The sequence below is a fragment of the Anser anser genome, assembly GCF_964211835.1.
Source record: "Anser anser genome assembly, chromosome: 10".
NCBI classification, from domain to species: Eukaryota; Metazoa; Chordata; class Aves; order Anseriformes; family Anatidae; genus Anser; species Anser anser.
Genome location: NC_139730.1, coordinates 15222598 through 15245176, shown reverse-complemented (window position 1 = coordinate 15245176; position 22579 = coordinate 15222598). Strand labels below are relative to the sequence as shown.

Sequence of the window (22579 nt, the reverse complement as noted above, 5' to 3'; positions counted from 1 at the left end):
TAACACAAGATTCCAACAAACTTAGTAAAACTTTAGTAAGAAGTTCAGTAACGGTCACTTATATCATGGACTTACAAAAACATGCAAGGTTGAGAAAGAGAAGGGGGAAAAAAAGAAAGGAAAGATTTAGTACCCTAGCACACAGCCCGGCACTATGCTTGTCCAGATCAATCATTGACATCAGTCAGAGGGCAAAACATTCACCAAAAATATCAAATTTCAGAAAAGCTATGGATTTATTTGCTGATTTATTGATACATTGTTTTAGTCCTCCAAAAAGGACTGTAATAGTCAGCAATTAACTACTACATTAACCAAGCATTATGATGTCACTAATTGTTCTTTGGAAGAAAAGCTGCTAGGATTTATCTGCTTGTTTTCTTCATTTAAGACTTAAGGCTAAAGTTGCCAAGTTAGACACAATGCCCTGTGGCCCACGACTTGCACAAAAAGCAATACCAAGAGCATCCTGTCCAATTGCATCACACCACGCTCTGAAAGTCATGCAGAAACCCGCAACAAGGTGATTTTGATTCCCTGTATGTGGAGAGATTGATCTATGCGCAGCAAAGGATTTACTGGCAGGTTTTATTAAACAAATAGTTCTCAGTAACCTACATACATACTGTCCTCTCCTAAAGAGCACAGATCAGAAACAGCCTTAAACGGAAGAGAGGAAAGATTAGTTCTCTAATGCACCTGAAACACAGGTTCTTGGGGCTTCCTGGCTGTTTGCAGCGTGTCCCGCAGGTACAGTACGTATAAAGCTTAAATGCACTAGGTGACGTTGCTGTGTTGGAGCAGCAGCCTGCTAGTACAAACAAGGCTCATGAGAATGAATGAGACATCAAGCCAAGGCCATTGCAAAAAGGATAACTTACCTTGTCAAAACATGCTACCACTTGATTCAGAGCATTTAATGTTTTGAAAAACAGGTGTGTTGGCAGACATCCCTTTCCTCCCATGCCACAAGCTATGAAGACTGGGGTGTCAGTGAGCAAGGAGAGTTTCTAGGCTCAGCTATGACAACACCAAATGCAGTTGCCTGCAGGCCACACTCGACAGACTGAGAGCCTGTGAACACAACACAGCTCCAAGGAGCCAGGCTGTGGAAGCACCTTGGGCATCCCCAGGGCATTCCTCCCCCAGCCCCTGCCCAGCCACACACTGCAGGGGGAGGCATCAGGGAGCAACTCCCCAATTTTGCGGGGGAGAATTCTGATAGGGAGCTGTCAGGTAGATGGATCCTGTGACATAGGCACAGGGGTACATCAAGGATGCAAGAACAGCCTGCAAATAGCGCATGCAAACATGCATTTCAGAGCCTGGTAGTGCAAAAGCTATTTTTGCAGAATACTAATTACATCTGTATTTTGTGCTCTTCAATTATACAGCATCAAACATATTTCTCAGGGACAAATGTTGAGTTGAAGATGTGCTATATAAGACTTGTGAGAAGTGCTTTTTAAGCAGGAAGAGATTTTAAAGGCAGAGTTGTCTCCCTCCTCTCCAGATCCTATGTGGTGAATGCCTAGTTGCTTGTATCATCTTTCCCCTAGACTTCATTTGATGTAAGATTTGACTTGGAAATATTCCTGCTTTGGAGCAGGTTAAGACAGCCAGACAGTCCAGGCAGCTTCGCTTAGACCCTGCAAGTAGAATATTATATAGAAAGCTTATGAATAACAGAAGAGTATCCTAGGATTACATTTAAGTGCAATAGATTTCAGTGGTATCACTAATCAGCAACATCTAATTAGAGAAGTACTGCTTTTGAACTGCTTACTGCTTCAAAAAATGTTTGAAACAGGCCATCTACTCCTAGCTCTTGCATTTGATTATAGCATGAGTTGTCACTGTTGTTTTTGAATCTACATCCCGTCTCCAGACCTGACTGGCCTTTCCCACAGGGAGAACGTTGAAGATGGTGAAGAGAAAAATAATTGAAAGAGATTATATCTGGAGTTCTTCCCAAACTGATGGATGCCCACTGCAATAAGGAATGTTACTGTTTTCTTACACCTATGGCATTTGACCTGTCAAATCTAGATTATGCTCTTTCTTGCTCACTCAATCTATTTCACAGCAGCCAGTCCATCAACAGAATACCAACAGCAGGTGACAGAGCCTTGCCACAGAGTACCTGATGACAAGTCCTCTTTGTGCTGAAAGTGTCAGCTCATCCAAGATCTGTGCCACCGCAAACCTTTTCATTTTCCTTTTCTATATGCTTCATTCATCATGCAACAGCAAAGGTGATGAGAAGAGTAAATAACCCAATTTATATTTTATAAGAGTGAATAACTTGGTTTATTTTATCAAGCTGTGACCTGTCAGGAAATGAGAAAATTCCCTATGCAAGAGACCTTCAAACCCAAGATGACCAAGTAAACTACAAGCTCCTAAGATGTATTTTGCTCTCCAATATGCCTGTGTGAGTCCACAGCCTGTAGCACAAGTGTATAAAAACTTACTGGCTTAAATCTTTTATCTAATGTGTAGCCAGAACCACATATTAGATAAATAGTAGCTCAAAGCTTGGGTCCTGTACAAGTCTGATATACCTGATATTTTACCATCAGGTAGGCAGCTAGAGCATTGGTCAGAACTCTATCCTCCTTTGTTGACAGGTATCATCCTGTACAACCCCTTTTTCCCCTGCCTGTCTGCATGAGCCATGAGCCAGGTAGAGGCTGGCCAAATGTTAATTGCTGAAAACATGGTGTAAAACAGGAAAACAACATGGTTAAAAGGATTCTGCTCTTCAGTGTTAATGTTGTTCCACAAAGCATTTTTTTCCCCTTAACATCATTTTCCTTAACATCTTCATTATTCCTTGCATCTTTTAACAAGGCTTCTGCCATCTGAATGAATTCAGCACTTTAAGAAAGTTGGAAGGTTGGCAATTACTACCTAAACCAATGCATTTTTTCCACTTCCAGCAGTTTGGTTTTTTTATTATTATTATTATTTTATTTATTTACCACTCGAGTTCTCACCAGCAGTTCCTTGTTTTGGAGACCACACATAGCAAAACACTGAAAACTAGACCCTCCATCTCAGACTGTCCTCTGCACTTCTGTGCACAGAGGAAGGACGTTGCTTTCTAAAAATTTTATTTTGGAAGGACCCAGTTGCATTTCAGCAGCTGTACTGTAGTTTTCTGTACACCAATTTGTTGTGTTTCTGCAGAAGTATTTTCTGCAATGAGAAGAGTGTTCCACATTTTTACTTTCCACTTAAAAACCAGGGCCTGCTAAGTCCTTGACCCTGTAAAACCTTCATCCAGATCATCCATGATTACCTCACATATGCCAGAGCTCCTTATGCCCACAGACTACTTGGAGAACAGGAGTCTTGGAGAACAGAAGTAATTTTGAATATCAGTGGTAGAAAAAACAAAACCATTAATGAAACTGATACCAGTAAGTAGAATCTGATTTCAGGAACCATTAAGGAGCCCTATAGACTTCAGGTGACTGGGAGAAGGCTCAGGATCTAATGGAGGTGCTGTTTGTAGTCCTAGGAAAGAAAGAAAGAAAGAAAGAAAGAGTGACATTTTTATTATCAGGAGGCAATTATCAGAAATTTCATTTAACAGAAAACTAGAAGAAAGTCACAGGATACTGTCATAATACCCAGGAAAAGCTCTGGTGATTTTGCTGCTCCTCTCCTCTCCCAAATCCTTGTGGGAAATAACTGCCATTAATGATTTATCACCAGAAAAGTAGCAAAATCAGTTAAAAATGTTTAGAGAACAACACTGGCTCACAGCAGTGCACAGGAAGAGTATGAGAAAAGCAAGGATATTCTCTGAACAAATTGCTTCCAAGTCAGGGAATCCATAGGCATAAGAGAGAACAAACAGCTTAACTACCACTCCCAAACACAAAGCGTTTAACGTATGGCCAGATATTACTGTATAAAGAAAAACAACTTGAAGCTATTGCTGTCATGCATTCCCACTGGGAAAAGTAGAAACAGGCTCATATGACCATAAGGGATTCTCTGGCACTTGGTAAGAATGGTTGCATGGTGAGGAGCTTCGCTTAAGAGGGGAGGACGCAATAAAAACCCTTGGTTGTTTAGCTGCCTCATCCCCTCGAGCAAGTCTCAAGTCTGAACCCAGCCTGAGCCTCCTCCCCTGCCCCCCGGGGCTGGCAGCCTCCCTGCTGGAGCAGGCAATGGAGACCACATGGCACTGGGAACCCTCCCTCTCCACCCAAAACACTTAAGAGAAAACAGGCTGCAATTTGCTTGCCATGCATGTTTCACACTACCCAAAAGCATGGCAGAACCAAATGCTTCAGCTGTTGGGATGTGCTTTTTGCTGCCCATACATGGAAATTAAAAAGCAATTTCCTCTGTTTTGTAACACCTGCAAGTATCTTTTGCCATTTGTTCTGTCTTAGTAAAAATAAGAAATGCAATGAAAGATGAGAAAAAATGTTTTTCCAACATCAGTTTTATAGGAGCTGCATGGAGAAGAAAGATGGGATATCAGGGAATACCTTTTCCAACCCATACTTATGGGAAGCACAGCTCTTCCTTTGTGATCTATGGCACCGCCTCAGAGCCGAGTGTGAAATCAGACAGGTGATCAGCAGGTTTTTAATCACTAATTCAGGTGGGAGGAGAGTATAAAAAAACTTCCTGGTCAGCAGCTTTGCACTCTCTCATCTATTTGGATGCAGATGCTTAGTCATGGGTACATGTGAGTACAGGGAGGGCAGGGGCAGCCCCTCCCTGGAGGCTGTGGGGCTGGAAACACCTGGGAGCTGTTTCATTCCCATCTGTGGCCTCCAGGACAGAGACCACTTTGAGTCAGTGCTGGAGCCGTGTCTGCCTCATCAGCATTCCTCAAGAAATATGGCCAGGATCAGAAAGCCATGAGCTTGTTCCTGGTGCTTTTAAGTAAGGAAACTGAAGGCCAGCAAATTCACAGGCACCAGCAAGCATAGCTCTGGCTTCTGATAGTTCTAGCTTTGAGCTGCATAGCAGCAGCAATCTCCCTCTGCACTGTTTGCTCTTCACTGTGATCAGTTGGGAAGAACAATTAAAATATTACACTCACCAATTTACTGCTTATTGCTTTAGGAAAGTTGTTCAAGTGGAAGCATTTGACAGCAGACAAAGTGGCAGCCAGGCCAGAGAAGCTTCAGCCCCCAAATACCTGACTGGTTTTGCCCATTCAGAGATCAGCCTTTTCAGGCAGTCTGAAGTCATTAACAGCTACCCCACCTCACCTGTCAGCAATTCAGCCCTTAGATTTGTCAAATCCTCTTTGCAACAACCCACTTAAGCTCTAAGAACATAATTCAAATCTCTTCTGCTTTCTGTTATACCAAAGCCCCTTAGGAGTCATGTAGGGACCTCACCTGACTCTAGCCTTAGGTCAGTTTTGTGAAGAAAATTTGCAAAATGAAATAGAGGTTTGTATGTCTTGTTAGCTTTGCCCTGGACATTCACTTTCCCCCAGACACTCCCAGGTTTTGTTTTTTGCACAATTGCAATGTTATCAGGGAACTGTTACACCAGTTATGATATAACCCCTTCAATGATTGTTTCAGGGGTACATGACACTTCTAGGACTGTGCGGGCACAACTTTTGCCACTCTGAAAAGTGTGGGGAACAATACACTGAACACTTGGATTTTGTTTTTGAAAAGTGGCTTTAGCGTGCTGCTCAGTGAAAGCATCAAAAGACACTTCATAAATCAGTTTAAATTAGCAGCACTTCATGTCCTCCAGGCAAAGAAACCCTTTATGGTTTATCTATATGGTAAGACATCATTAAAGGAAAACAATCTTCAGTTAATTCTGTGAGTGAATGACTGACAATAAGATGAAGGATTGATGTGATCACAGGAAATGCAAACAAATTATACCTTTAGGGGGTCAGTGAAAAGCTCAGCAGAAACTGACAGTTTGTGATGAAAATAAATCACCATCAGAACCTGGAGCCCGAGCAGCTAGGAGTCAGTGCTCCCCTCAGTTGTGTTGGATTTACCTTCGTGTAAGGCTGCTGGCTTCAGGCTTTTATTGCTTAAGTGGGAAGAGAATCACACTCCAAATACACACCATGCTAGCTTTGACCAAACTTCACAATAACTCCAGAGTTTCCAACAATAATGTTCCTATCCATCCTGGTCACCTTTTGCACTAGGGCACTTGAGCTCCTCTCAAAAAATGCAGCACTTTGAGAGGAGGCTTCCTGCCAGTTCTTGTACAAGGCAATTGCTGGCATACCCTCGCTCATTTTATTCTATGTTTCTTTTGAATCATCTCATTGAAAATCTCTAACATCAAGAGCAGCAGTAATTATCCTTCTTCAGAGCTCCCAAAGTAGAGTTAATGTCTTCATTTGTACTGTATTTTTTCAGTGTCAGTCCTTTTATGAAGCATAATTCCCATGCCACCCTTTTATCTCTCCGACTAGACTTGTGCTAGTCAGTTGATAAACCCATTTATCATAGTTCTTCTCACACCCAGTTCAATGCGACTCACAAAAATATTGGCCAAAGGAAGCTAGTCTAGTATACTTGGAACATTTCTTCTCAAAAAACATCTTTAAAAGCTTAGTAGATAGCATAGCCCGATTCCATCTGTTTCATCTTTTATCACTTCTCCAGCTGTGTATTACACCATGCTCCAGAATTCTATTTTCTTCCTCTCCTAGAAGTCAAATGCCTGTCAGTTGCCTGACACCTTCAAATCCAGCCTGTCTTAACATATTAAATCCATTTTCTAAACCCATTCTTACAGGTCCTGCAACTATCTGAAGCAGAACAAGCAGCTAAGATAAGGCTTTGGCTGTGTATGACTGATCTAGAGATCCCTCTCCTGTTACCAAATACTCTACTGCTGACATTGGAGTTTCTCTGAATCCCAGACTATTTATACAGGGCAAACTTGCCAAGTAGACCATTTTTGGACTAGCTGGAAAAGGCCTCCTAGATCTCTGAACATGATCCCTTGCTATTGCAGACACCACATTATCCAATTCCCCATCATAAACTTACACCACCTCATGAAAATAAAAAAAAAAAAAAAAAAAAGAAAAATCAGGTTTCAGCACTATTTCTCCCAGAGGAAGCTGTTCCAGATCCCAAACACCACTGCAATCTTCTCAGGCTCAGTTTATTCACAGCCACCCAGGCTCATCTATCCTGATGCTGACATTTTCCTGAACCTCACTCAGTTCTCCCCCTTCTTCCCTCCCACCAGCCTTCATCCTCTGATGCTCTACGAAGGGCAACTATTTCAGCCTTTCTGCAGATAATCACACTCCTTAGATCTTTTCTTGTAGAAGAGACTAGCCCTGTCCTTCCCTGCAATAGGAGCTCTCACTGGGGTTTTATATCAAAGAAACAGTATTCTTTGTATCTAAGGGAAACAGATATCCTAATAGATGTATTTTTCACACCTGCTTTACATTGAGTGCCCGTGGAGATTTCATGATTGACTTCATACCCAAGCCACTCCCCTGAATGGCTCACATTTCATTGCAGAGGGTTTTGTTCTTGTTCCTAATTGCAAGACCATGCATTTTGCAGCTCTCAACTTTTTTTTGATCCCTTCAGTCCTAGTGGACAACAGTTCTTTTCCCTTTGTCTTAAAGAAACACTAGTTTTTCCACCCTCATCCCAATCCTCCCACATGGGATGTTTCAAGCAAAGGTTTTCTTTGTTTGAGAGAAGAGGGAGAATATTTTGGTCATCAGAAATCCAAATAAACTGCTTTCTGGACAGAGGCCAGAGGAAAGCTAAGTAGGAACAGTCCATTCACAGAGCTCAAGTGAATTGCCATCAGAATAGTGCAAATGAAGAAGTATGGTCATATCATTGGTCCTTCTAAGTGCAGGTGTGAGCATGTACACATGGAGGATTTACTATGTGCAATGCAAGCCCCTAGAGAACGTGTACAGTTGCTTCGCATCAGTCTCTGGGCCATGAGCTGCGTGTCACTGATATAGCATGTCCAACAGCCAGGTTTACTTACAATGAACCCTCCAATGGACATGCCATTATTTCTCCAGTCAGCTTGGCACCTATAACCAGCTCCTCTAAATAGTGAGTAGTCAAAAGGAGAACATTTCAAACAAGAAAAAGAAAATATCTCACTGCTCCTAGCTGCACAGATTACTCTCATCTATAAGGATAGTAATTGCTTGAGCCAAAACTTTCTCTGTCATTCTTTTTACTCCCCTCCTTTGCCTGAATCATGATCAAATTCCTTACTGTTTGGTAACTGGATAGCAGATTGCTGGACTACAATTAGACATACATACACGGTACCACCTGCTACATGCTTTTTATTTTTGTTGGCTCTGGAACAGCTGTTGGTCTCAAATTTTGCAAATTCAGAGTGAATCTCTTTTTTGGCAAATGCTTCCATTCTTCTGCAGGGAACCATGGCACAAACTCAGAAGAACATTAAGACAAGTGATAATGTATTACACTAGTTTTACTAGTCAAAAACTAGACATTTATTAAGTTAACTTAAGGCATACCCAAGTGACACAGAGCCACCACCACATCTGTCTGTATTTTTTTTTAACAACCTTCCTCTACTTTTAGTAATACAAAATAAGCCAAACAGCTCAAAGTTTCATAAAGCAATACATAGGATATAAGATAAAGCAGCCAATGCATCAAAAACCTACCAAAAGATGAGGTGGAAAAAACCTTATTGCTTTATCTCGAATTCCTCATTTAAAAGTGAGAGAGACAGATATATAATGCATCATTTTTATGTTTTTCAACTCAAAACTCATGTCAGTCCCTCAATCTATCAATACTAGGGGATAATTTTATCAGAACTATTAATACATATGATTTTAATTTTAGAATCTTTTGTGAAGTCAGCTGTAAAATGCAGATATCAGAACTTCGTTCTTCTTTAAGTTGAGAAATATTTGAAGTTATCTGGAGGAAGTAAATCAAATCACACCATTAAAAAGCACAGAGCTGACCATACTCACTGAAATACTGGCCCTTCCCCCTTGGGAAGAGGGGGGAACACACAGGCTTACCTGAAGTATATGAGCTGGGCTACAGGCAGCAGAATCCAGTCTGCAGTGTTAAGGTCACCACCCAAACGTGAGCTATTCACTGTTGACATGGTTCCAACTAACAAGTATAAATACACCTTACTTCACTGGAGTAGGTAGCTTTTGTTTTGGCAATTGTTTTCCCCTCAAAGACAGTGCATTTAAAAACCAAGTCCAGACTGGTGATCAGCATAGCTCCCCTACTTAGAAATAGCTGTGCTTCAGTGTCCAGTAGAATACTTACTATTTCCTCATTGAATTGAGGGGCAGAAGCAGTGTTTAAGCACAGAAGAGACATCTGCAAAACCTGTCTGAAAGCCAGAAAGATTTAGAGTTGTGAGACTGGTAGGCATTGTTGCCCTGTGGCCAAGTTCTGACGCAGAATAAATTTCCACACTAAACTATGAAGCTGTAACTGACTCCCTCCGCAGTCAGTAATGCCCAGAAAATCTAATGCCATGCTCTCCCTCCCTTTTCTCTCCCTTGTCTAATAGCTTTGTTTTTCAAACCACAACCAGTTCATGCTCCTTCCCCCAGCACTCCGTGTTGCTGCACACCTCTGGCCACAGATACGTTCCCAGAACGCTTCCAGCCAGCAGAGCACCTCATGACAGCCTACTTTTAAAGTCAGTGCTCGATGTCTACATACATTCTTAGGTAGCCACATGCCTTTGCCAATTTGCCACTTGAACAGCAGTTCAGACCTCACTACAATCATTGGAGACTGCATTGAGGTTGACTGAGACGCATTGCAACAAGATGGCATCCTAGAATCAAGTTTCCTAACTCTAGTCCTTCACATATTCAGAGAAATCTTCACTTTCTTCAAACACTTGCAAAGTCACCTCAACATTTTTCATTTGGACTTTATCTCCTTGTTCTTAAGGAGCATTCTTTCCTCTATTTGGCTGAAGCCTGGCATCTGACTTACAGCTTACCAGCACTTGATTTTTACTTCCTTGAGTAACTGAAAAGCAAGTCACAGTGGAGGCCTGATGTGTAACCTAAGTGCTTGGGATGGGGAATGAAGCAGTACACCATACAGTGTCTCTGCTGCCTGAGAAGTGTTAGTTTAGGAATCATTCTTCCTGACACCCAGCAACACCACAACTTGAAGGCACTAAGATCATCAGAAACATGGTCTTCTGTATCCTACATTCCCTGATTCCATCTTTCTCTTATTAGCTCACAAGTTTGCAGTCTCAGTTTTGGGGGGGCTTTCAGCTAAGGGAAAGCACTCCACAGAGCCTGCTCTGTTACTGCAGGAGACAAACTCTTACCTCCCTAGGTAATTAAATATTTAACCACTTCAGTTTTATGAATATAAACTGATACAAAATAAAATTCAAGTAGAACTGTTCATGTAAATTGATCTAAGGATAAAATTGAATTAAATCCTTAAGGACCGCACAACACTTCTGGGCAAGCTCTGCTTCTAATTAGCATAATGGCAGTTTGGCACTTAGATTCCATTGACATAATGCTGAAGTCATCCCTAAGGCAGAACGGTTACATTTAATAGTACTGTCCAGTATCACTTGTAATTATGCAACTGCCTGATTATATACAATGGCCCTGGCATGCTCAGCAGTGGGTAACAGAATAGGTGAGAATTATACTCAGAAAAAAGTTCCTTACCCATTTAAACATTTTTTTCTCCAAACAAGAAAAAGGGATACTATTATGTAAGCCTAGCTGACTTTACCTGTTTAACATCACCATGCTCATAACTCAACTATAATTCTGTTCCAGAGACATTCAATCCTGATGATAGCTGTTAAACCTGGGCATAGAAAAAATATCAGTGACACACTGCTTTATCTGAGTGATAGAAAAAAGCAATGCGAAGAAATAACAAGCAGGTAAGGGTCATGAAGTTGCCAGTAGTTCGTGAAAGCCTGGGGGAATACATGTAACAAAGCAAACTAACATGTAGATCAATTCAGTACACATTTAAGTGTATGGATTAGTTATCACCAGACGATGAGTATGGTATACTGTGGCACTTTCATCATTCCCCAAAGCACCATAGTAAAGAAAAATCTCTCATAACATGCTAACATTCCAGCCAAATCCATCAGTATTTGGATTAACTGGAGGTGGCTATATCTGAAATTGTGTAAATAAATTTGATTTTTGAAACTGTTAGATTTAGACATGCAGAAGAATCTGCAGTCTGGACTCCTGCAGAGAAACCCAAGCCTCTGGCCAGTTTAAAGGCCATGAAAGAGATCACCCTTTGGGCAAGGGAAGAATATTCCATCATATAAAGCACAGAACAAAGAAAGTTGGATGTGAGCCACTGGAGAAACTTACTCATTGCACTCAGAAGCAATTGGAGATATTATTACAGATAATATCACAATTCTCTGGATAGAACTGTGAAAAAATAAAAGCAACATTTCTTAATGAGATTAGTCATTGATCATCTCTATCCCTTCCTTCCTCCCCTCATTGAGAGTTGGCTGTACCTGAGTCTTCTCACAAAGCCTCACAAGTGATGCAAGAGCCTTCTCTGCAGTTTGGATGTGTTGAATAACTCTCCTGTATGTCTACATCTCACCAGTTTTCCTCCTGTATTCAGACTGCTGCTCTTCTGGCACAATCAAGTTTCTCCTCAGTAGTTCTGCTCATCTTTTCTATTTCATTCCATGTAAGTCGAACTACGTCCTCTACATCTAAGTCTGCCACCATTCATAAATGTTTTATCTGAAGTTTTTTATTAAAAGAAAAAAGACTTTGTGTGAAACTGCTAATTGTACACACTTCATCTGGAAGGCACAGGGAACTCAAGTCAACCACCAGAGCTGTCTCAAGGCTTCTTATCCACTTAAACTAAGTTTTACTGCCCTGAGGATGAAGTACCTGTGTTACACTCAGAGTTAGCTGCTTCTATCACAGAAAAGTGACTAGGATTTATGAGGCCCATGTGCCCTGTTTTCCAGAAGTAGCTGCTGTTCCATTCATTCTCATCGTGGCATCACTAGTGCTGCCTCCTTTGCCTGTGCCTGGACCTAGCCCTGTCAAGCACTAAGGGATTATCCACATTCAAAATTAAAATCCTCAACAACTCCACCTATGCCTTCTAAGTAAACACCTTCATCTCACTAGAAATTTATACATCAATAATCTTGCCTGCAAGCTTCAAACAGCAAACTGTGCATCTTTATATCCAGTATGCACCAGCCTCCATCTTGTCAGTAGTTTTAACTCTTACATCTACAGCATTATTTTCAAAAAAGTCTCACAAGTTGCCAAAGTCAGTGCTACTAATTGCTTCTCTAGTAAACAGATTACATAGAGATATACACATGCATTTGCACAGACACTTACTATATCCATAACAGAATGTGCTTGTTTTATGCTTTGTCAGTGATCATTTGTTGCAAAGGCAAATAAAAAATACAAACTACAAGCCAGATATACACAGAGGGTGTAGAATGGCATGTAAGAGCTAAAGTTTGCATCCATTTCCTACTAGGCTATGTGCCCCAGTGAAGTCTAAGCTCATGCTTAATGATTAAGGAAAGTTTACTATAATTTGAAGACCCCAAACACACTTATCTCTGAACATAAGGCTTGGCACTGCTCCTCTGTTCTGGGATACCTTTATTTCTTAGCAATTGAACATGAAATGAGTAATAGCTTGCAATCCAAAGTGATATGTTTCAACAAAGAAAGCTTCAGTGATTTATCCATACAGAAGGTGTTCAACTGATCCTTTTATGATGCTCTCATTCCCCCTTCTTCCACAGAGGAGGGCGTAAGCACAGAATACAACAGACTAACCCATTCTGGAAGGAATGCAAGTCTGCACTGAAACAGTTAATTTTGCCCTTGAGGGTATAAATAAGATGAAAGAAGAACAAACTATTGCAGAAGTCATTACAACTGTAGAAAGAAATCCATGGCTCTGTTTTCAGCAGTTGGAACAAGCTGCCTCAGGTCCAACTCCACAAAGCTCTGTCAGCTCTGGAAAGGAAGGGGTGGCTTGGCAGAAATAGTAAAGCTGATTAGGGAGTAAGGGAAAACCGCCAAATCCACAAGTCCCGATTACAATTAGTAGATTTAATAGACTTTTCTGCTATGAGATCTTTAAAATGGAGGAAAGACAAACATTAGCCCTGCCCTAATATATGTAGTTATCCCCACATACATTAAATGCCCCGTGGCATCCCACTTCATTTGCATTACACAAGCAGCAGAAAAGGGTTGGAAATGGTCCCCGAAGGGACTACTGACTAGAGAATGGGCTTCATATCTGACACAGGGTTGGCAGCAAGGCTTCCTGCTGGAAGACAAGGGACAAGTACTTGAAATGTGGAGGATAGGAGAAGGATCAATGCCAGCTGTACTCGTTATGCCACCATCCAGCCTGAAGTATGGGCATCTGAACATAAATGAGGCCAGCACTTGGCAGTAAAATGCCAAGAACACAAAGGTGTCTTCCAGTTAAGCATAAAATTAAGAGTCAGGGCTGTTACACTCATGTTCCCTCCAGACCTCAGGCATGCCAGAAGTAGTACAGTTCTCATTAATATCTGCTGTTATTATTAAAAAAGGCCATTAAATCATTACTGACAGAATACATCATCAGGAGACCACAAACAAACAAGAGATTATTGATGCAATCATAGAAAAGGAAGCTTACTTTTGAGGAAGCAGCCTAAGAGAAGGATATGTAGGAGACAAAGCATACAGTAATCTATTTTTTATAAAACTATTTCCATGTAAGTTATATTTTGTAATAATTACATGCTGTCAGTGATTTCATGTCAAGAAAGAATTTTTCATTTTGCTGAGGGAAGATCTAATATGCTATTCCCCTGGGTAAAAAGCTGATTATGTACAAATTTGATATTCAGAAGTGATTAATTACTTGGTTGCAAGTGTTCATCGTATAAACCTGGTTGGGTATGCACCAGCAGGAAAAGACATCTTAGATTAGGCAGAAGCAGAAGGAAATACACTAGCACTAGTATTTTAGAAATTCATCTGCAAAAGGGAAAATCCCATAAGATGAAGATATTTAAAGTGTTAAATACAGGCCATCCTGCTATACTCAAAGAACACCCGTCAAGGTTGCTTGCTCAGCACTGGTAGGAAAGGGCTCCACATGCATGCTTTTGCATAAGTTACATATAATTCTCTCCTATTTAGCTTACGGAGTGGCTCTTACCCACACAGTACTTGCACAAGCTGATCTACTTTTTTTTTTTTTTTTGCCAACATTGTATTTTTTATCCAGCTCTGTGCAAATGGGTGAACTCATGTAAGGTATGAAAGTAGAAAACAGTCTACAGAGAACCTACTGCCCTCTTTATAGTAACTCCTTTGTCCCCCTAAGTCACTGATTGTCTAGTTCTATCCAGCCACTCAGTTTATAGAGTGAAATTCCAAGACAGATGTGGGGATGAAGAGTTCCTGAGCTTATTCAAAGCTTTAGCAGCCACAATAACTTCCCCTACCTTCCATCCCACTCCCCTCCCCCCCACCAACATTACATTAGTATTTGTCATTTATGAGTATTTGAGTCTTTGTCAGCAATACAGTAGAATACTTTTTAGCAAATACCCCAGTATATTTCTACCATAGATTAATCTACATTTTTATACAGGCAACACATATTACCAAGGAAAACACTACCCAACCTGTCCTGCCTCCTGTTTGAGGAGGCCTCAGGTTTTGGTTCACATAAAACAAGTGCGAGAAAGCCAGAGATCTAGAAGAAATTCGAACAATATTCCCACAGGGTTTGGGTAGAGCTATTTTAAAAGGCCTGCAACCTGGCACAGCAGAAGTAAGCATTCAGTACAGCTTCTTTCTTGCTATGGAAAAAGCCTTTGCAGAAGATATAAGCCCACATGCCCATGCTTACAGCCCTGTGCATGTACCCACTAATTGCTATAAAATTATGTATAGGGATGGGGAGGAGGAACAGAAACAGGGAAGGGATAAGGGATTCAACAACATATGCAGCTTCTCAGCTGCCAGAATGACTGATACCTTCAGAGCACTGCCCTGCACCTTACCTTAGAGGTGGCCATCCCCAGGCAGAGCTCCCTGTTCCTGTGATTTCATTCCTTGGCTGCCCAGTGGCAGTCAGTAATGGCACCAATACCAGCTGCCTGCAGAAGCCTGGGGCCATGCCATGGAAGTTGCTCTGTGACCATAAAGAGAAGACAGTAATTGAATAGAAGTTGCAGGAAAGAACAAACCTTACCTAACACTGCAGTCCCACATAAACCCGTAGTCATGCTAAAACACTGTGGCCCCAAAGCCAGTATCATGGGATTTATTTTTTTCATTCCTAAAAAGTGTGCAAATAATGATTTTGAAGAGAGCTATGCTGTTTGTACACAGAGTTTACCCTGTGGGTCCAGATGTTAGTGCTTTATTAAACATACAAATTAGAGGAGATTTGCAATAAAAAATGTGACTGCTGCCAATTTTTTCTGGCAAACCTCCAGCAGGAAATATTCCTGTGTCAACTGTAGCACTCTCCTTTGGTATCATACAGACTCAGACAATGCATCTGTTGGATTCATTTCAGTATCTCCAAGTGTGCTTCATTGTTTTAAAGCATCAAAGAATTTTGCAGTTATAAATCATAACAAATAATTAGTAATTCCAAACAATAAAACCACATGAGAAAAGTGACGTGCAGATGTTGCCAGTCATTGAAGGAGACTGAAAGAGAAAGGAAACAGTTGTACATTATAGTGCTTGTTATCTGAATGATTAATTTGACGAAATAGTGCTAACAACATCACTTGCTTTAAGGTGAGGATTTTTCTTTAACACTGAAACACTGTACTTTAAGAAATTCAGCAAGAGTTACTCTATTACAGCAACAAGTTTAATGTACTGTAACATCTGGGGAACCATGGAAATAGCAATAAATTCTGTAAAATACATGGCATCACTCCAGTGCTTTATCAACATCTGCAAAATATAGGCATTTGAGAAAATATGATTTCACTGTTACAATATGAATTTCAGACAAAGCAAAAAGTTCAAGTTAATTCCATACAAGTAGCATCTGATTTAGACCAGTGTACTACTCAAGCAGTTTGGAAGACTAAATCCTATTTTGAAAATTAATACAGTATCTCCATGTGTACTTTCACAAAAACACTTTGCTCGTTCTTTGGATATGGAAAAGAAAAATAAAGGGCCAAACTTTGAAAAATAAGGGCATCTGCTAAATTAACACTTAAAAACAAGGATGAAGCATGTATAATTATATTCCAGAGTATCTGGAGCTTGAAGAATATTACTCACTGTTCACATTGAGAATTATCAGTTAGCTAAATGCATGTGGGTTTGTGGACAGTCACGATGCTTATTTTCTGATTTTTCCCACAGCAGTTTTGCAAACCTGGAAGCATTCATCAGATCAGATAGTTCAGCTACAAACACCAACTTTAAAAGACATTTGTCTGAAGCCATAGGGAGCTTATAAACAAAAGGCAACATCGGTTGTCTTCTGTGAGAGGTTATTACAGAAACCACCACTGTTGAGGCATTAGGATTATTCTGATGATACAGACACTGCATAAGCACAGCCAGACTGACTGGGACTCACATTTATGACCCTTCCAATCTGGGTGCTGTGCAAGATATAACTCCAAGGGAGACTAGTTTTGCTCTCAGTCAGTCTCCTGACCTCACACATTGCCAAATCTGTGTCCCATTAACTTCATCAGGACTGACATTTTCTGTGGGAACCAGATTTGAATAACAATCCTATTCTTCATGCTCTTTGAGCCCTTGAAAGTGCTCTTCCCCTTAAGATTAGGTACCAAAATGTGTTCTTTATTTTCTGCAGTCTTAGTCTTCAGTATTCCACACCAAGAAAGTTAACTCTCTAAATGCATTCTCTAGTTTATAGTGGCCAGAAGATTTTCTGCAGATATAACCACTATCACACAAGAGAAATATAATCACTAGGCTTATCTTACAGTACGGTAACTACAGAACTAAAAAGGAATGCGATGAGATCAGCTGATCCTGAATTACAGACATCATTCTGTGCCTTGTATTTAAGGCAACAAAAATTAGTAGAGCTGGGAAAAATTGGTAAGGTCATGACAAAATTGCTACAACTCTGAACACAACTTAGTATACAACACTAAGTATACAATAAAAGAAGTACTCCATTCAGTAACACTTATTGTTAAGTATCACAGTCTAAAGTTTTCTTTCCTAAATAATTAATTCCTGGACATTACTATGCAATCTGAAGATCGAGCAATGTTATAATGCCTCTTATAATTGTTATTTCAAAAGGAAGATGGATTAGTCTGGAATAAACAAAATAGCATTCACACAAGCAAGCAGTAGCATTGTTACACAAAATTCTCCCCCACCCCAGATCTTCACTGAATCCATCTAACATGATACATGGCACAGGTCTTACAGCTGCTGGTTACTCATACCTTTAAGTAGAAATGAGTGACAGGGAAGAAAGTCATAACATGCCCTGTTTATTTCTCCCTTTTGTACCTGTAATGTAAGGGCCATTCACTGCCTCTCAGCTCAGAGAGGTCTTGGGATATTGCCCAAGAAATGTAGGAACAAACTGGTAACTTGATTTAAGTCTGATTGCAACAACATGACTCAAGGTAACAGAAAGACTTAATCTTTGAGAAGCCCCTGCGGTGCCCACAATACCAGCTTTTGTTTCTTAGGCACTACTGCATCAAGAAAACATCCTTTGTGCACTCCTGGAGTTAGCAGTCATAACACCTAAAGTTTAAAATACATTACTTAGAGTACTCCTGGAAGAGAGCTAAACTATCTATCTGAACAAACGAGGTAAATTGCCCAGTATCAAAAAGCTCAGTTAGCAGAGAAACGTTTGAAGTGGAAAAAGAAAGTCCATGTACAAACACCAATTAGAAAATAGTTAGCTCAACATGAGAATAGCATAAGTTATTTAGAAGATAAATTTGAATAAGAAATAAAAGGTAAAAAACAATATAAAGACGTCCATCAGATTTTCTGAGTCATACATGAAGTGCTAGTGATCTAATAAGGATCTAAATAAGGATACAGGAAATTATCTTTCAAGAACACACAAGACTTTCAGTCTAGCAAAGAAAAAATGTATTTTAATAATGTGTATTTATTTAATATATATTTATAATATTTAACTGTATGAAGTCATATATATTATATATATATTTATAATATTTAACTGCATAAAGTTCAACAAGGCCAAGTGCCGGGTCCTGCACCTGGGGCACAACAACCCCAAGCAGCGCTACAGGCTGGGAGATGAGTGGTTAGAAAGCTGCCTGGCAGAGAAGGACCTGGGAGTGTTGGTTGATAGTCGGCTGAAAGTGAGCCAGCAGTGTGCTCAGGTGGCCAAGAAGGCCAACAGCATCCTGGCCTGTATAAGAAGCAGTGTGGCCAGCAGGTCTAGGGAGGTGATTGTGCCCCTGTACTCAGCTCTGGTGAGGCCGCACCTTGAGTACTGTGTTCAGTTTTGGGCCCCTCGCTACAAGAAGGACATGGAGGTGCTCGAGAGAGTCCAGAGCAGGGCCACGAAGCTGGTGGGGGGTCTGGAGAACAAGTCTTACGAGGAGTGGCTGAGGGAGCTGGGGTTGTTTAGCCTGGAGAAGAGGAGGCTCAGGGGAGACCTCATCGCTCTCTATAGGTACCTTAAAGGAGGCTGTAAAGAGGTGGGGGTTGGTCTATTCTCCCACATGCCTGGTGACAGGACAAGGGGGAATGGGCTAAAGTTGCACAAGGGGAGGTTTAGGTTGGATGTTAGGAAGAACTTCTTTACTGAAAGAGTTGTTAGGCACTGGAATGGGCTGCCCAGGGAAGTGGTGGAGTCACTACCCCTGGAGGTCTTTAAGAGGTCTTTTAGATGTAGAGCTTAGTGATATGGTTTAGTGGAGGACTTGTTAATGTTAGGTCAGAGGTTGGACTAGGTGATCTTGGAGGTCTCTTCCAACCTAGATGATTCTGAGAATGTATGTAGAGTTGTAGTTTGAATAAGCGCACAGCCAAAATCATGACCCCTTGGTTTACCCTGCATTAGAGAATAATACAGGTAGAATACAACTAAATTAACACCACAAACCTGGGCTAGGTCCTTAAATAAACCTTCTACTGGAAGGTGGAACACCGGAACCAGCTACATAGAAATACTGCATTATCTCCTACACTGATGATTTTAAGAGTTGTTTTTTTTTTAAAGCAGTGTTTAAGAACCTATACACCTTGCTGTTATGTAGAGTGTTAGTTTCTTTCAGATTTCTTTTTAGTGACTGTATACTTAGTTACTATCATATATGTTACAACAAACCTCAGCTATTTCTGCAGGCACTTGCAGGGCCTCCCTCGTATCTCTTTACGGCCTCCCTTTGCAAAAGCATTTTCAAATAACTCACAATTGTTCAGGCTACTGATGTACAGAAGTTTGGGTTTACTACCAACATCTTACTCCTCATCTGTCTTGCTCCATGTAAGATTCCTCACTACCAAGTTCATGAATAAGCTGCTCAAGAGCAGTTACTTTTTATTCTATGTTTACTTAATACCTCAACAAGTTTGAACTTTCACAGGTTTAACATCAGCAATAACAGTAACCTTAGAACAATAAGGCACACATTAGTACTGTAACGATTTGAGGAATCAGTTTGTAACTATGCTATTAACTACCAGAAAGCAATAAGAGTTAGCTACATCCTAAGGAAGAGCTACACACAGCAACACCTCTAACACAAAGTCCTCAACAGCCAGACCCCATCCTACAACAACCTAAGAAAAAAAGCAGAGCAAACCTTAAGCTAACAGCTAAACTCAACTAAGCACTAAAGCATTAAACAACATCAGAGCAAGAACATGCATACCAAAGGAAGCTTAAAAACAAGCAGAAATTTCAATAAACAAGGCCTTACAAAGACTAACTGCCCAAGGCTGAGCTTAAATAGAGCCCCAGGACACCCAGGGTAGAGGGTGCGGGGTGAAGACCCCAGGTGAGGCGGGTCAGAACAATTAAAGGCTGTTAGTGCAGTCAGGGCCCTGATAATATCACTGCCTCCTCATGCTAAAGTAGTAATGATAATACTGATGTTTGCCTGACTTTGCTCATCAAGAATGACTTTGACTCAGTATAAATGCCCCCCTCCCCCTTTTTTTTAAGCTATCTCTCTTAAATTCATCTGTCCAAACCTAAAGCAGTTATCAGTCTGGTTACAGCTTAACCAGAGCCTCTTCTAACCAGCTGTTTCTGTTTGTTTGTTTCTTTCTTTCTTTTTTTCCTAAACAGTTTATTTTGCAGGAATTTTGCTTCCCGAGCCTTTTAAGTGACATCATTTCCACTGAGGTGTTTGAATTATTTTGGTAAATGGCAGAACACTCATTTATATAATGGGAGAAGGTTGTTTTATCACTGTCAGTTTTCTCAATCTGCCATACCACAGTGGAAATGCATATGTTCATTCTCACACTCATACACACACACGCAATCCAATTTACATGCTTGGGGATGATTCATGCTGCATTTTAATGGACATGTTCTGAGATAGTGATTTAAAATGTATTTGAAATGACAGCTTAGAAAACTGTTTATAGCACACCTCATTGAAGTCCCCTGCATGCATGCTTGACTAAGTTCTACTTCACCTGAAACATCAGTAAATACGCCGGAATTGCTGTCATCCATGGGCTATTTTAAGTAGCAGATGCCTAAAATATTTTCATCAGGATTGTCACAGGGCTATGAACAGGTAAGACAGCATTTATGGATAGTTTGTGTAGCTGTTTCATTCCTCTGGTTTGGGGGATTGCCTAACATCTGCCTCCCAAGCTGAAGGAATGTCCCCAGCCTTACTGTCCTACCTGACAAACCACTGGAGAGCATCCCTGATGTGCATGTGCCAGTCCCTGTTTGTTTTGTAGGAGCACGTAAGGTTGTTGTATCTCTGCTCTGACAAAGTACACAGCACACTTACTGTTAAGGCTCTGGGGTTTGGTGATTAGGGAGATGGAAAGGAAAAGTATTTGAACAGCTGAGATGGAAGGAAAACATAACTTCAGAAGTAAAGTCAGATACCTGATAGAATGTTTCAATTTTTAAAAAGTGTCTGAATAGAGGTAAAGCCAAAAAATATTATATTCTTAAAAAAAAAAAAAAAGTTATTTTTTCACCTGTCATTACAAATCATAAACTTTACTTGTCATGGCTGGTAACTGTGCCTGACATCTGATTTAATCTCAAGAGATTATTTCGTTGTGCAGATACTCAGATCTCAAACTCAGCAGCTATGACTGGTAGAATTGGTTTAATGGTACTCCAGGAAACCAGTGGCAGACTGAATAGAAGTGAAATGAAAGGCCAAAAGATTTCTAGAAATGCTAGAGAAATTTACATGAGTACACTGATGTAAGCATTTTCACATCCATCTCTATATCCACTGTACTGCAGTAAAAATATGACTGTTCCTTATTACTGGAATAACAAAAGCTGGATCCTCAAATGGCAGATTGATAGATCTAATTTATTATTAGAACATTATTATTATATTACTATATATTTTTTATAATATTGTTCTCGTGAATTGTTACTGTACTGTACAAGCAAAAAAAGGAAAAAAAAAAACACACTTGTTTTGTGCTGCAAAACAAGTCAATGGCTGGTTGCAAAGACATTAGGCAGTAAATGGGCCCAGACACACAGATGGACTGGGAGTAGCCAGATACTGAACTGGTACAGGCTAGCCTGGTCTCATCATTGCACTGCATACTACAGGAACATTTCACTGCTTGGTGTTTTTGCTGGCATTTCAAAGAAGAGGTCTGGGGGGCCATGTGGTACAGAGGCTTTCATGGCCTTCCTGTGAGCGGTCGGGGCGGGAGATCACAGGAGAACACTCATCCAAAATGAGCAATAGAGTCTAGAACTTGCATGTTGGTATATGCAAGAACATGCAGGCTAGAGAAAGGTTAAAAAAATGAGGCAGAAAAAGGCCATGCAGTGAAGTAAAGCAATGAGCTTGAGGAATTTTCTTCTGAAGCGGTATTGTGGCCAGGAAATAAGGTAACACAGCATAGGAACAATGTTGGAGTGGCCGTTATGTATTTTGTGAGGAGGAAGCTGAGTTGTGTGCTGAACAAGGAAGGCTTCATCGTATTTGGTTGTGGGATTTTGAATTGCAGTGGTTTCACTGACAGAGGCCCCAGCATGCATCAAAGTGGTTCACACGAAGGACTTAATTTGCAGTTACCTCCTTTCTCATACAGATGTAGGTGCGTTGGTATGGAAACCATCTATACAGCTGTGAGCGCAGTGCCACAGTTAAAACAGGACCCTCTAAGGAGTCTCAAACCTACAACAGTAACTACAGCAGTAAAGTTTTTGCTGGTGGCATTACGAACGCTTAATACAACAAGACCCGAAGGCGGTTTAGATTGCTTTGGCTGCATTTAGGTGTTTCTGGTACTCTGAAACCGGCCTGCTGTTTGAAGCCGCCGCTCACGGGGCGGGGGGCGCGAGCTCGGGCTGATGCA

At 40.7% G+C, this 22579-nt stretch overlaps 1 long non-coding RNA gene across 3 annotated transcripts; it reads right to left on the bottom strand.

Moving 5' to 3' along the window:
• Nucleotides 1-1280: 1280 nt before the first annotated feature.
• On the bottom strand, nucleotides 1281-22513 carry LOC310905176. Of its 3 annotated transcripts, none has more exons than XR_014588838.1 (7): nucleotides 19921-22513; nucleotides 15085-15215; nucleotides 10758-10835; nucleotides 9297-9363; nucleotides 4512-9131; nucleotides 3305-3522; nucleotides 1281-1649 (listed from the first exon to the last, which is right to left on the bottom strand). It is a non-coding gene; the product is annotated as an uncharacterized lncRNA (long non-coding RNA). The 3 variants fall into 3 exon arrangements; XR_014588839.1 differs by having other exon boundaries at nucleotides 3424-3522; XR_014588840.1 differs by lacking the exon at nucleotides 1281-1649 and having other exon boundaries at nucleotides 1657-3522.
• Between the last annotated feature and the right edge of the window lie 66 nt (nucleotides 22514-22579).